The sequence below is a fragment of the Salmo salar genome, chromosome ssa09 (genome assembly GCF_905237065.1).
Source record: "Salmo salar chromosome ssa09, Ssal_v3.1, whole genome shotgun sequence".
Classification (NCBI taxonomy): domain Eukaryota; kingdom Metazoa; phylum Chordata; class Actinopteri; order Salmoniformes; family Salmonidae; genus Salmo; species Salmo salar.
In genome coordinates, this window is record NC_059450.1 from 3,146,610 (window position 1) to 3,159,917 (window position 13,308).

Genomic DNA, 13,308 nt, shown 5'->3' on the forward strand with positions numbered 1-13,308 from the left:
CAATTTCTCCTTTGGTCACCTTTCCTTCCAGTTCTCTGCTGCCAATGACTGGAACAAACTGCAAAAATCACTGAAGCTGGAGACTCATATCTCCCTCACTAGCTTTAAGCACCAGCTGTCAGAGCAGCTCACAGATCACTGCACCTGTACATAGCCCATCTGTAAACAGCCCATCTATCTACCTCATCCCCATACTGTATTTATTTATTTATCTTGCTCCTTTGCACCCCAGTATCTCTACTTGCACATTCATCTTCTGCACATCTACCATTCCAGTGTTTAATTGCTATATTGTAATTACTTCGCCACCATGGCCTATTTATTGGCTTAACTCCCTTATCTTACCTCATTTGTAGTCACTGTATATAGACTTTTTCTTTTTTTCTACTGTATTATTGACTGTATGTTTTGTTTATTCCATGTGTAACTCTGTGTTGTTGTATGTGTCGAATTGCTATGCTTCATCTTGGCCAGGTCACAGTTGCAAATGAGAACTTGTTCTCTACTAGCCTACCTGGTTAAATAAAGGTGAAATAAAAAAAAAAGTAAATAGTCCGTTTGGCCATTTGATTAGTTGTTCAGCAGTCTTATGGCTTGGGGGTAGAAGCTGTTAAGGAGCCTTTTGGTCCTAGACTTGGCACTCCAGTACCGCTTGCCGTGCGGTAGTAGAGAGAACACTCTATGACTTGGGTGACCGGAGTCTTTGACAATTTTTTTGGGCCTTCCTCTGACACCGCCTAGTATATAGGTCCTGGATGTCAGGAAGCTTGGCCCCAGTGATGTACTGGGCCGTACACACTACACTCTGTAGTGCCTTACGGTCAGATGCCGAGCAGTTGCCATACCAGGCGGTGATGCAACCGGTCAGGATGCTCTCGATGGTGCAGCTGTAGAACTTTTTGAGGATCTGGGGACCCATGCCAAATCTTTTCAGTCTCCCTAGGGGGAAAAGGTGTTGTCTTGTCTTGGTGTGTTTGTACCATGATAGTTTGTTGGTGATGTGGACACCAAGGAACTTGAATCTCTTGAACCGCTCCACTTAAATCACGTCGATGTTAATGGGGGCGTGTTCGGCCCTCCTTTTCCTATAGTCCACGATCAGCTCCTTTGTCTTGCTCACATTGAGAGAGAGAGGTTGTTGTCCTGGCACCACACTGCCAGGTCTCTGACCTCCATATAGGCTGTCTCATCGTTGTCGGTGATCAGGCCTACCACTGTTGTGTCGTCATCATACTTAATGATGATGTTGGAGTTGTGCTTGACCACGCAGTCGTGGGTGAACACGGAGTACAGGAGGGAACTAAAGAAGCACAACTGAGGGGCCCCAGTGTTGAGGATCATTGTTGCAGATGTGTTGTTGCCTACCCTTACCACCTGGGGGTGGCCCGTCAGGAAATCCAGGATCCAGTTGCAGAGGGAGGTGTTTAGTCCCAGGGTCCTTAGCTTGGTGATGAGCTTTGTGGGCAATATGGTGTTGAACGCTGAGCTGTAGTCAATGAACAGCATTCTCACATAGGTGTTCCTTTTGTCCAGGTGGGAAAGGGCAGTGTTGAGTGAGATTGAAATTGCGTCATCTGTGGATCTGTTGGGGTGGTATGGAAATTGGAGTGGGTCTAGGGTTTCTGGCATGATGGTGTTTATGTAAGCCATGACCAGCCTTTCAAAGCACTTCATGGCTACCGACGTGAGTGCTACAGGGTGGTAATCATTTAGGCAGGTTAACTTCGCTTTCTTGGCCACAGGGACTTTGGTAGTCTGAAACATATAGGTATTATAGACTCGGCCATTGAGAGGTTGAAAATCCTTGCATGCTTTGAGTACATGTCCTGGTAATGTCACGGATGTCGTAGGAAGTGGACCAAGGTGCAGCGGGTTGAGTGCTCATTTTAACTTTATTAAGAACACTGACGAAACAAAACAAGAAAACGAACGGACGACAAACAGTAATGCAGGCTGTACACAGCTATACACAAACAACCTCCCACAATTCCCATAACAAACACACCCCTAATTATAGGACCTTCATCAGAGGCAACGAGAAACAGCTGCCTCCAATGGAAGGCCCCAATCCCAATAAACTAAACATAGAACTAAACACCCTAGATCAGACATAGAAATACACAACATAGAACTTAACCAAAAACCCCAGACTAATCTAAACAAACACCCCTCTACAAAACACATATACCAACAAACCCCGAACCACATAAAACAAACACCCCCTGCCACGTCCTGACCAAACTATAATAACAAATAACCCCTTTACTGGTCAGGACGTGACAGGTAATCCGTCTGGCCCCGCGGCTTTGTGAATGTTGACCTGTTTAAAGGTCTTGTTCACATCGGCTACAGAGAGCATGATCACACAGTCGTCCGGTACAGCTGGTGCTCTCATGCATGCTTCAGTGTTGCTTGCCTCGAAGCGAGCATAAAAGGCATTTAGCTCATCTGGTAGGCTCACATCACTGGGCAGCTCGTGGCTGGGTTTCCCTTTGTAGTCCGTAATAGTTTTCAAGCCCTGCCACATCTGACGAGCGTCAGAGCCGGTGTAGTAGGATTCAATCATTGCCTGTTTGATGGTTCATCTGAGGGCATAGCAGTATGTTTTATAAGAGGTCAGATTTGCCAAATGGAGGGCGAGGGAGATCTTTGTATGTGTCTTTGTGTGTGGAATAAAGGTTTTTTTTCCTCTGGTTGCACTTCTGGATAAGCATTTTCTTGTTTGCTTATGGCCTTATACAGCTCGTTGAGTGTGGTCTTAGTGCCTGCATCGGTTTGTGGTGGTAAATAGATAGCTACGAATAATATAGATGAGAACTCTCTTGGTAGATAGTGTGGTCTACAGCTTATCATGAGGTATTCTACCTCAGGTGAGCAATACCTCGAGACTTCTTTAATATTTACGTAGCTACTCTGTCCTGCCGAAACACGGAGAAGCCAGCCAGTTCTATATTATCTGTGTCGTCGTTCAGCAAAGTCTCGATGAAACATAAGATATTACAGTTTTTAATGTCCCGTTGGTAGGATAGTCTTAATCGTAGATCTTCCAGTTTGTTTTCCAATGATTGCATGTTGGCCAATAATACAGAGGGTAGTAGGGGTTTACCTACTTGTCGTTAAATTCTTACAAGACACCCCGCCCTCCTCCCCCTTTTTCTCCATATTTTCTTCATGCTGATGACGGGATTTGGACCTTGTCTCGACAAAGCACTTCATGTCGGACTCAAAATAGCACAATTTGTTATGATCCCGTAAAACGGCAGCCCTTTGTTGGTTGACATGTAAATAGAACTCTTTGGTCATGCACACCAGTGGTGGGTTTGGAGTAGAAATGAGAATGCATGAGCAGAAAAGAACCCCATACCTACTGTAAAATATGATGGTTGATCTTTGATGTTAAGTGGCTATTTTGCTTCCACTGGTCCTGGCGCCCTTGTTAAGGTCAACGGCGTCATACACTTTACCCAGTACTAGAATATTTTTGCCAAAAACCTGTCCACAATCGGATCTTCCAGCAAGATAATAACCCCAAGCATACATGAAAATCCACAAAGAAAGGGTTAATTGGCCACGGCCATCTGTCTCCAGAATTGAAACCCATTGAAAACCTGTGGTTTGAATTGAAGAGGGCAGTCCATAAGCACAGATGAAGGATACCAAGGATCTGGAAGGATTCTGTATGGAGGAATGGTCTAAGATCCCTCCAACTCATAAAACATTTTAGAAAAAGGTCCAGTGCTGTTATCCTCAATGTGAGGTATTGCAAACAGGGGTGTCAATAATTTTGACACCTACCTTTTTAAAAAAAATTTATTACTTGTTAAAACCTGTTGAGGCTAGGGGGCAGTATTTTCACGGCCAGATAAAAAACGTACCCGATTTAAACTGGTTACTACTCTTACCCAGAAACGAGAATATGCATATAATTAGTAGATTTGGATAGAAAACACTCTAAAGCTTCTAAAACTGTTTGAATGGTGTCTGTGAGTATAACAGAACTCATATGGCAGTCAAAACCCTGAGACAAATCCTAACAGGAAGTGGAAATCTGATTTGTGGAATCACTTTCAAGCCTTTGCCTATGAAACACACCGTGAGTTAGGATTCATTTAGCACTTCCTAAGGCTTCCACTAGATGTCAACAGTCTTTACAAAGTGGTTTGAGTCTTCTCCTGTAAAAACTGACCGAACGAGAGGCCTGGAAAGTTTGTCATAGGGGGAGGGCTATTACTACTATGATGCGCATGCCCGTGGGTACTCTTTCGTTCCGAAACGTTTTGTAAGACAATGCAATCGTCCGCCTTGAATATTATTGAAGTTCTGATTGAAAAAGGCCCTAAAGATTTATGTTATACAACGTTTGACATGTTTGAACGAACGTAAATAAAAAAAAATTGCACATTCGTGACGACAAGTCCCGCGCGCTTTGTACATTTTGAGTAGCCTTCGGAACGCGCTAACTTCTTCGAACAAAACAACATTTGTTGTGGACCTGGGATTCCTGGAAGTGCCTTCTGATGAAGATAATCAAAGGTAAGGGAATATTTACAATAGTATATTTGATTTTAGATGGTTCCAAGATGGCGCTAGTCTGTATCGCCTAGCCTATTTTTCTGAGCATAGTACCTCGTTTATTGCAAAGTGTGATTTCCCAGTAAAGTTATTTTGAAATCTGGCAATGCGGTTGCATTCACGAGATGTTAATCTAAAGTTCTTTGAATGACAATATTATATTTTACCAATGTTTTCGAATAGTAATTTTGTAAATTGTAGCGCAGATTCACCGGCAGTTTTGGAGGCTAAATATTTTCTGAACATCACCGCCATTGTAAAATTCTGTTTTTGGATATAAATATGAACTTGATAGAACAAAAAATGCATGTATTGTTTAACATAATGTCCTAGGAGTGTCATCTGATGAAGATTGTCAAAGAATAGTGCATCATTTTAGCTGGTTTTCTGCTTTTGGTGACGCCTGTCTTTGCATTGAAAATAGCTGTGTGTAATGTTTTGTCAAGGTACTGTCCTAACATAATCTAACTTTATGCTTTTGCCGTAAAGCCTCTTTGAAATCGGACAACGTGGTTGGATTAAGGAGATGTTTATCTTTCAAATGGTGTAAAATAGTTGATTGTTTGAGAAATTGAAATTATTCGATTTTTGCTATCTTGTCAAGCAATCCCGTTACCGGGATGAGAACGGGAAGGGGTCCCATAGAGGTTAAACAAAATCTCTTTCTCTGAGCAATTGTATTAGTTTGAAATAATATAATTTCCCAAATGTTTTGAGCATACAATATACAGTTGAATTCGGAAGTTTACATACACTTAGGTTGGAGTCATTAAAACACATTTTCCAACCACTCCACAAATTTCTTGTTAACAAACTATAGTTTTGCCAAGTCGGTGTTCATAAACTGAGCGGTGGTCCTTGGTAAATGCAGCTGCCACTGATTTCTCTGCGATATATTATCGCCCTCAAAACTCAAAAGGGGTGCGTTACCTCGCTGAGTCTGTATCAGTCTTTATCTATGAGTGTGTGTTTCGCAAGCTGGGTGTGTGCATGCATGTGGCGTGTGTGTTTTTCAAGGTACAGTATACCACTTCATCAATAAACTTCCCCACCCAAAAGAATGGCAGCTCCAGGTAAATAAAGCACCACACCTCCAATGGGAATAACTAGGCGACGGAGCTCTATCATCATTAGCACCCCAGTCTATTATTGGACCGCATCGGTGTCTCACATCTTTGGAGTTGGGACATACGGGGACATCCGGCCCTGGTGTCGGGGCCCGTTATTAGTTACCACCATACACTTCCAAAGCATGTCTGAATGGGCTCTCGCCCACCTCATTGCCCACAGATGGGCAATCTGGGCAACCCAGATGGCATCGCGCGCCATCTCTGACGTACCACCTCTGATATCATATACCCTGGCATGGATTATCAACTCCCTCTGCCAAGGCGCTAATAGGCATCACTGCGTGGAGAGAAAAGAGACAATTTGATGTGATAGCGACGATAGCAGCACAAGCAGATTACGTGAATGTCAGCCCCCGGAAGGGGTGCGGTGTCAATGGTTTGGCCTGGGGGCTAATGACATGATTGGATCGTCAGGTGACGGGGCTCGCTGCTGCCCGGCCTACGCAAATGACACCTCGGGAGGTTTTCCTTAAGGATGAAAAAGAAACAGATTCGTAGAAATAACTCTCCAGGATTGAGGTACTGTACTGTTGCTTTTTCATGCTGTACACTTGGTGTTGCGTCACATAGAGTCACTGGAAGAATACTTCAAACTTTGAAATATTTTTTCAGATATTTGTTATCTTATATAATATGGTAAATGTATATTTACTGTATATATATATATATATATATACTGAACAAAAATCTAAACGTAACATGCAACAATTTCAATGTTACAGTTCAAATAAGGAAATCAGTCAATTGAAATAAATAAATTAGGCCCTAATCTATGGATTTAACATGACTTGGCAGGGGCGCAGCCATGGGTGGGCCTGGAGAGGGCATGGTCCAACCCACTGGGGAGCCAGGCCCACCCACTGGGGAGCCAGGCCCAGCCAATCAGAGTGAGTTTTTCCCCACAAAAGGGCTTTATTACAGACAGAAATGCTCAAACGATCCCGCAGGTGAAGAAGCTGGATGTGGATTATGGTAGAGAAGTTAAATTCTCTGGCAACAGCTCTGGCGAACATTCTTGCAGTCAGCATGTGAAGTGCACGCTCCCTTATCTGTAGCATTCTGTTGTGTGACAAAACTGCACATTTGTGACTTGTTTCAGGAAACTAGGCGCATGTCGCGTGTCACTACTTCACAGGAGAGTCATTTGAACGTAAACTTTTTTTTTAAATCAAAAAGCGTTTTTTGGCAAAACTGCCTTGTGGAACATGTGAACTTTCATGTGCCTTAATAACAAACTTGTATGCCATCTGTAAATACGAATACAATTGTTAAATTACGAGCCTAGTTGGTTTAGCCACGGACAAAGACAGGAACATTCCCGCTAGCCACAATTGGCTGAGATAATGGATGGGCTGGATATGCCGAGAGATGAGTTTGGATTGGTCTGCCGTCTAGCACGCTTCTGTCTATAACATGAGCTGGTCAGTATGTGTAGGTAATCCTTTCTAATGTGGCTTTTTTGAAAGATGTGATGTAGTAGAACTGCAAAAGTGTTGCTCTCAACTTCTGAAGGACCACGTCTTGAAATCAGTGGAAGGCCCAGTGGAATTAGAGTATGATAGCTAAGGAGATGGAGAAAGGTCTGGCGTTTGATTGCAAATATGCAGGCTTTGGTATAAAACACCTGTCTCCGGATTACATCTTCAAGCTAAGGGCAACCATGGCATCCATGACAGAGAGGGAGAAGCGTTCATCCATGTAAGATAGTCTAGCTAGCAACATTTTCAGATATTACACGTTTCTAATTTTGTCAGAAACTCATTTTAATTTCAAGTTAGTGTACTGTTAGCTAGCTGGCTAATGTTAGCTGGCTTGCTCACTAGCTAACATTATGTGTATGATCTGTGTACTTTAGTAATATTATTTGTATGTCAGAGCCATTTACACTGCTGATTATAGCCTAATGTTAGCTAGCTAGCTAACATTGAACCTGGTTGGTTATGCAGATTTAACCTGCAGATTTATGCAGGGTAGTAAAGTTATGAGTTGGGATTATGGTTCATTGTTTATCTAGCTAGCTAGGTACATGTTTAAACAAAAGACTCCACTATGCAGTCACCATTTCAATAGCATTTTATGATGTCACTGCGACAACTGTTGATAGACGTAGCTGGTAAATTCGCTCTGGCTATCTACTCCGAGAGCGCAGAATAACTAACGAATTTACGAACGCTCAACACCCGTTGAATATGGCCAGTTTCAATCTCTACTTTTATCCAATGTATAAAAAAAAATACAATTTCAAACTTTGATACATAAGACCGAATCGAGCCGGTCCCTCACATTTTAGAGTGGCCTTTTATTGTCACCAGCACAAGGTTCACCTGTTTAATGATCATGCTGTTTAATCAGTTTCTTGATATGCCACATCTGTCAGGTGGATAGATTATCTTGGCAAAGGAGAAATGATCACTAAAAGGGATATAAATAAATGTGTGCACAAATTTGAGAGAAATACGCTTTTTTGTGCATATGGAACATTTCTGGGATCTTTTATTTCAGCTCATGAAACATGGCACCAACACTTTACATGTTTTTTCATATACTGAATTATTGATTTATTTTTTAGACTGTGTATAATTCTTCCCAACTAATGAATATGTTGTTTATTCTCCATCTCTTTCTTTCTATCCTTTCACTCTACCTCGTTAGCAAGGAGAGGGTAATTATTTGAACCTGTAAGTGGTAATGCGTCCATCCAAATCCCTCTTTCTCTCTCTCTCGCTCAGACTCTTTCTCTCTCACTTTCTCCCTGTTCTGTCCCTCTTTCTTTTTGCTCTCTGTTCAAGAGGTAGCTTTGATATTTTCTCACCAGATGCAATTAGAGCCTCTTAAACACTCTCCAAACGCTCTCCGGTGACTCATCCATCTGTGTGTTTGTGCGAGACTGCTTGCCTCACCCTCTCATGACCTTTTCCATATATCTCTCTCTTACTTTCTATCTCTCCTACTTGTTATTTCTCTCTTTCAGCCTCCTCCTCTCTTTACTTTTCTCCTTCTGCCTCTTCTAAACCCCTGCCTTTCTTTTTCTTTCTCTATCACTTTCTCCCTCCCTACATTTGTCTCTCATCCAGATAGTCCTCAAGAGAAAAACTTTGGTCTGTGTGTGTGTGCGCGCGCACGCATGCATACATAAACACACACAAGTATATCGGAGGATGGCAATTATAAATGCAAGCAGCTCAGCTGACCTGACGGCCCAAAAGACGTTGCGTCGAAAATGGGATCCTATTCCCTATATAGTGCACTACTTTTGATAGGTAATAGGGTGCCATTTGGAACGTACAGTGCCATTTGGAACGCACTTCCAGACTCACAACACCTCCAGACATGACTCAGATGTTACCACATCTGCCATAACAGATGTGGCTCTAACCTACTCTCGCTCTACAGTACTACACATCTACTACAGCTGTTCCCCACAACACCTGGAGGGAAAAATGGTAGTGAGCTGACTGATGACTATTAGCTAATGTCTGAGTATTTTAACACCTATGTCTGGCAGTTGCATATAGCTTTGGGTCGAGTCATTGTGTTATTATGGTTATGACAGACTGTGACGTTAGCACTGGACTGCACTTCAGGGTTGGGGTCAATTCAGGAAGTAAAGTGAATTCAGGAAGTTAATTGAATTCGGTCAATTCGGGAAGTGAAATGTCAATGCCAATTTTCCTATTAGCTCTTCCATGCCCAATATTGGAATTGGAATTTAATTTTACTTCCTGATTTGATTTGTCTAGGTCCATTAATACCAGTATTTGTTACTATAGTGACCTTGATTTGTGTGAATTAAAATAGAATTGACCCTAACCCTGCTTTACTGGCAAGTGCAGTGGCCACATGTTTGTATGTGCAGTTTCCTGCACTGTAACTTATTCACCAGCATTGCTCTGGACTGGGGTTGAACCATCCTTCCTGGTCACGTGATCGATGTAAACATACACGGACATGTGGTGTCACCACAGATGGCAGATGGGCCTCAAGATAGGGCGGGGGGGGGGGGGAAGAGGAAGAGGGTGATAGCGCTGTCCTTACACCTCAACTGGCTGCGTCTCTTTAGTTTACACTGCATTAGATAGATATAAACAGAAAAAGAGAGAGAGAGACGAAGGAAGAGTGACGAGAGAGTGGGAGGAATTAGAGAACAAGTAGCCAGGGTACAGTATTTGAGAGAGAGATGAAGTCTAGAAAGAGGAGATACAATAAAGAGAGAGGGGGATAAAGACTGGTGGAGAGAATGAAGAAAAAGTGAGCTGAGAGAGTTTACAGAGAGAAGGATGAGGGTAAATTGAAACTAGCTGTGAAAGTGAAGAGGGGCAGATATTGAGAGGAAAGAGAGGGGTTTATTTGAAATTTATATCAGAAACCGCTTTTCTCTCTTGGAAAGTGGAAGGAAGGTGTGATCTGTATCATCCAAACAGAGGTTGTGTAAGCTGAGTTTGACGTGTTGTCTGCGTGTGTGTACGCGTGTGTGTGACGCACTGTTTCCACTTTTACTCGAAAGAGGCCCTAGCATCCACCTCAGAGCGCCAGGTGGCCAAAGCCCTGCGCAAACCCACGCAGCTGCTCACTTACACATGCCCACACACACACACACACAATCACACACACACACACACAAAACAGGGTTTTATTTCACAGATGCAGGAATACACAATGGCTTTAGCTTAAATAAAATCTGAGATAAAATCAGTCACATACAGTTGAAGTCGGAAGTTTACATACACTTAGGTTGGAGTCATTAAAACTAGTTTTTCAACCACTCCACAAATTTCTTGTTAACAAACTATAGTTTTGGCAAGTTGGTTAGGACATCTACTTTGTTCATGACATAAGTCATTTTTCAAACAATTGTTTACAGACAGATTATTTCACTTATAATTCACTGTATCACAATTCCAGTGGGTCAGAAGTTTACATACACTAAGTTGACTGTGCCTTTAAACAGCTTGGAAAATTCCAGAAAATGATGTCATGGCTTTGATAGGCTAATTGACATATTTGAGTCAATTGGATGTATACCTGTGGATGTATTTCAAGGCCTACCTTCAAACACAATGCCTCTTTGCTTGACATCATGGGAAAATCAAAAGAAATCAGCCAAGACCTCCGAAAAAAAATGTAGACCTCCACAAATCTGGTTACCAAACGCCTGAAGGTACCACGTTCATCTGTACAAACAATAGTACGCAAGTATAAACACCATGGGACCACGCAGCTGTCATACCGCTCAGGAAGGAGACGCATTCTGTCTCCTAGAGATGAACGTACTTTGGTGTGAAAAGTGCAAATCAATCCCAGAACAACAGCAAAGGACCTTGTGAAGATGCTGGAGGAAACGGGTACAAAAGTATCTATATCCACAGTAAAACAAGTCCTATATCGACATAACCTGAAAGGCCGCTCAGCAAGGAAGAAGCCACTGCTCTAAAACCGCCATAAAAAAGCCAGACTACGGTTTGCAACTGCACATGGGGACAAAGATTGTACTTTTTGGAGAAATGTCCTCTGGTCTGATGAAACAAAAATAGAACTGTTTGGCCATAATGACCATCGTTATGTTTGGAGGAAAAAGGGGTAGGCTTGCAAGCCGAAGAACACCATCCCAACTGTGAAGCACGGGGGTGGCAGCATCATGTTGTGGGGGTGCTTTGCTGCAGGAGGGACTGGTGCACTTCACAAAATAGATGGCATCATGAGGTAGGAAAATGATGTAGATATATTGAAGTTATAGGAAGTTAAAGCTTGGTCGCAAATGGGTCTTCCAAATGGACAATGACCCCAAGCATACTTCCAAAGTTGTGGCAAAATGGCTTAAGGACAACACAGTCATGGTATTGGAGTGGCCATCACAAAGCCCTGACCTCAATCCAACAGAGAATTTGTGGGCAGAACTGAAAAAGCGTGTGCGAGCAAGGAGGCCTACAAACCTGACTCAGTTACACCAGCTCTGTCAGGAGGAATGGGCCAAAATTCACCCAACTTATTGTGGGAAGCTTGTGGAAGGCTACCTGAAACGTTTGACCCAAGTTAAACAATTTAAAGGCAATGCTACCAAATTCTAACAGAGTGCATGTAAACTTCTGACCCACTGGGAATGTAATAAAATAAATAAAAGCTGAAATAAATCATTCTCTCTATTATTATTCTGACATGTCACATTCTTAAAATAAAGTGGTGATCCTAACTGACCTAAGACAAGGAATTTTTACTAGGATTAAATGTCAGGAATTGTGAAAAACTGAGTTTAAATGTATTTGGCTAAGGTGTATGTAAACTTCCGACTTCAACTGTATGTACATCCATACACACATACTTTTCATAGGGCTCATCCGTACATAGACAGAATAACATGATGTTGGATAAAAACATGCAGGGTTAAACTTCATAAATATGCACTGTGTACAGAGAAATACAACACATACAGTGCCATGAAATCTTTTTGCCACCTTTCTGATTTTCTCTATTTTTGCATATTTTAGACACTGAATGTTATCAGATCTTCAACCTAATACTAGATAAAGGGAACCTGAGTGAACAAGTGACACAACATATTGATACTTTTGTCATGTATTTAATAAACAAAGTTATGCAACACCCAATGCCCCTGTGTGAAAAATGAATTGCCCCCTTTTTACGCTCCCGAGTGGCGCAGCGTTCTAAGGCACTGCATCTCAGTGCAAGAGGTATCACTACAGTCCCTGGTTCGAATCCAGGCTGTATCACATCCGGCCACATCCGGCCAGTCCCATAGGGCGGCACACAATTGGCCCAGCGTCGTCCGGGTTTGGCCGGGATAGGCCGTCATTTTAAATAAGCATTTGTTCTTAACTGACTTGCCTAGTTAAATAAAGGTTAAATATATTTTTTTAATTTAACACGCAATAACTGGTTGTGCCACCTTTAGCTGCAATGACTACAACCAAATGATTCCTGTAATTGTTGATCAGTCTCTCATATCCATTTGTGGGGTTTCAAGCATTTACAGCTCATTTCAGGTCCTACCACAACATCTCAGTCAGGTTTAGGTTATTCCAGAGCTTTAAATGTGTTGCTTTTCAGCATTCTGATGTAGACTTGCTGGTGTGTTTTGTATCATTGTCTTGCTGCATGATCCAGCTGCACTTCAGCTTCATCTCACGGGTGGATTTAGAATTCTCTAATACAGAGCAGAATTCATGGTTCATTCAATGATGGCAAGTCGTCCAGGTCGTGAGGCAGCAAAGCATCCCCAAACCATCACACTACCATCACCGTGCTTGACCATTGGTATGCGGTTCTTACTGTGGAATGCAGTGTTTGGTTTCTCCCAGACATAACAGGACCCATGTTGCCCAAAAAGGTAACATTTTGAATAATCTGTCCATAGAGATTCTTTCAGGAGTCTTGATGATCATCCAGGTGCTTCTGTGCTTTTTGGCAAACTTGAGTTATATTTTTGGACAACATGGGTCCTGTTACGACCTGGACGACTTGCCATCATTGAAGGAACCATGAATTCTGCTCTGTATCAGAGCATTCAGAGCTATATATAGCTTTATACTGACTATTTAGTATGCTAAACTCAGATTGACACTGATTGTCACATAGGTTAGGAAATTTCCCT

The 13,308-nt window shown here is 42.3% G+C and overlaps 1 protein-coding gene across 3 annotated transcripts in view; it reads left to right on the forward strand.

Annotated features, from left to right (window-relative positions):
• Positions 1 to 13,308, forward strand: part of rbks (ribokinase) — an 85,857-nt gene that overhangs the window by 52,239 nt on the left and 20,310 nt on the right. The window lies entirely within an intron of this gene.